The sequence below is a fragment of the Ornithodoros turicata genome, unplaced genomic scaffold (assembly GCF_037126465.1).
Source record: "Ornithodoros turicata isolate Travis unplaced genomic scaffold, ASM3712646v1 Chromosome226, whole genome shotgun sequence".
Lineage (NCBI taxonomy): Eukaryota > Metazoa > Arthropoda > Arachnida > Ixodida > Argasidae > Ornithodoros > Ornithodoros turicata.
In genome coordinates this window covers 62,858-65,501 of record NW_026999341.1, presented here as the reverse complement: position 1 = coordinate 65,501, position 2,644 = coordinate 62,858, and the positions used below count along the sequence as shown (strand labels likewise).

At 48.1% G+C, this 2,644-nt stretch overlaps 1 long non-coding RNA gene across 1 annotated transcript; it reads left to right on the top strand.

The window, feature by feature from the left end:
• Positions 1-411: 411 nt before the first annotated feature.
• LOC135373237 (uncharacterized) lies at positions 412-1,244 on the top strand. Its single transcript, XR_010416371.1, has 2 exons — positions 412-720; positions 1,068-1,244. It is a non-coding gene; the product is annotated as an uncharacterized LOC135373237 (long non-coding RNA).
• Positions 1,245-2,644: the final 1,400 nt, after the last annotated feature.

Here is a 2,644-nt window from a genome sequence, read left to right as displayed (position 1 = left end):
CCGAAGGGTCCATCCAGAACGCTTATAGAGACATTCTTGTAACGGGCGTATATCCGACGCACCATTTCCGGTAGGGGGCCTGGGGATATCTTTCCTATATTGCCAAAAGCCACCATGTCTATGACGTAGCGAAAAGCAGAGATGACAAGCTCGTTTCGGGGACTCTCCTTGCTGAAACAGTCATTCTCCAGCTCTTCCCAAGAAGCGTGGATACGAGGACAAGTTTGCAAAGCGTGGTAACTGAACATTTCCAAGTATTGGTCTGAATGATAACGCGCGGAAAGCGCGCTCTCCCTTTATACGGCGCTTCCAAATAAAAAACGTAAAGAAATGGGCGTCAGAACGAAAGCGAATCCTCCACCACCACCACCACCACCACCGTGCTCGAAGCGCATGCGCGAGACGTGAAGGGCGACGAGACCAAAACCGAAACGTCCGACGGCAGACGTGGTGGCGCTGCGAGCGCGCGAGACGTGAAGGGCGACGAGACCAAAACCGAAACGTCCGACGGCAGACGTGGTGGCGCTGCGAGCGCGCGCGCGCGCGTGTGACGTATGCTCCGCGGAGAGGGCGCCAGATTCAGTTTTCTGTTTGCCTCTCGTCGGGTGCGGACGTCTGGCGCGTCGCTCGTATCGTGACCGTTGATGTGCTGGTGAACTCTTTAGTCATGTAAAGAAGATGGAGGGCGGTGTGTGTGCACACAGATATGCTTGGATGTCGGTGAGTTGTCGTTTTAATACTTCTTCTTCTGTTGTCGCGTTTACCTACCCCCTAACTGCGATTACTTGTCAGCGTGTATTGGAGTAGTGTATGTTTGTCGATTTACCTTGTTGCGATTAGCAGAAAGTCTTCCCCTTGTTGTTATTATTCTTGTCCGTGCATGCCCAAACATGTTCGCAATTCCCTTGTACGCCATTCTGTCAATGACCCTTGTTGCTATACTCGTCGGTGCATGCCCGCACATATTCGCGATGGTGAAAATTGTGTGTGTGTGTGTGCCTGTTTTCGCGCGTGTTTTCCCCTCGTTAGCACTTTTTTGTTTTGTTTCTTTCTGCATTCCACGGAAGTCCCCATGATGACAGCGGTGCTGCCACCTGACGTGATGCTTTCCGACCTGCCTGGTGTGACGCTTTGCAAATGGCGGCGCCCATGGGCTGATGCTGTTACCGAACCTGGACTGACACATTAATGAATTGAATGTGTATAGTAATGACTTGAATTATTAAATGAGTTTAGAAAGTGCATTTATGCGTATGTGCGCTTCTTTTCGTGTGTCTCATTATAGAATAACACGACTTAACGATAATTTGATATTTTCCTCCTCTCTCTCTCGTTGGAATGAATAGTAATTGAATTTATTAATTGAAAATTATATTCTACGCTCTATTATCGCATTCTTATGCGTGTATGAGCGATTTTAAGTGAAAAATCGAAAAAAATTTTTTTTAAAAATTGGGTGGGGGTGCAAATTGCAAAATTGGGGGTAACAGGGGGGTGAGAGAGGAGGGAGGTGTCAAATTGCTCGCTAAGTCGTATTATTCTTTTACTACTGACGTCTCCTTGAGATTTGTCGTGAAAATATTCTTTGAGGCGCGTACGTCGTGCGAAGTTGTCCATGTCTAAATGGAGCTGGTATTCATTTGGCTTTCCGTAATTGGGACAGAACGAGAGGCCTCGGCTAAGTAGTGAAATATCAGAATCAGTAAGGGAGTGAGAGGACAAGTTTAAGACACTGGAGGACTGCGCGGGTTCGGCTTCAGTAGAAGGGGAAGGTATCGTAGAAGCGCGTTCTAGATTAGAGACAACTTGGGGGGTAGGCGCGTCATTAGTTGATTGAATACCGTTTGCAGGTTCCGAGATCTGTTCTGTCGTTCCGCAACTTGGCACAATGTCGGGGTTAACGTTGTCCCTGAGTAGCTTTCTACGTTTGGTCCTGAGGAGTGTTTCTGCCCTATCTTTTGCGAACTTATCCAAATCCGACTGGTGGGCTTCGGTTAGGGATGTTCTATTACGGATGTCTTCAACCTCTCCAGAGACCTGGCGTAGGGAGCCCTCACAATGATCAATTAAAACATCGACCAAAGCGCAGGAAGCGTTGTTTAAGATTCCCTCCCACTTATCTTGATGTGCTGATTTAAGGTGGAACGTTGGCTTGACTTTTATAGCAAGTCCTCTGGGGATTTTGTTCTGTTCTTTGTACAATTTTAACGCGGTATGATGGGAGTAATATCGAGCGGATTTGTCGGCTAATTTTCCAAGTTTCAAGAAACCTTGCGTGCTAGGTGAAGGCCGGCGACTCGAATGGGAATGGGTATGTAACAGAACACGGACTCAACGCGAACGGAGGAGCGGACAGTGACAGTGGACAATTTATGGCCGACCGTTTCGGGACGATCCCCCGCGCTCGCTCCTCACTGTAACGCCGTGTATTGTATACACGTGTATCGAGTCTCAGTTCTCTCCCTCTTTGTACAGTCTGTTCTCTTTGTAAATAAAGACAGTTCTAACCCAGACCCCAACTGGTAAAGACGCTTCTTGCTTCTGTGCTTCGCGCCAATTAACGAGGCTGCGAGTTTTGCAACACATTTCTGGTGCCGAAACCCGGGATATATTTCTCCGGACCTCAACGAGCAATCTTGCAGTT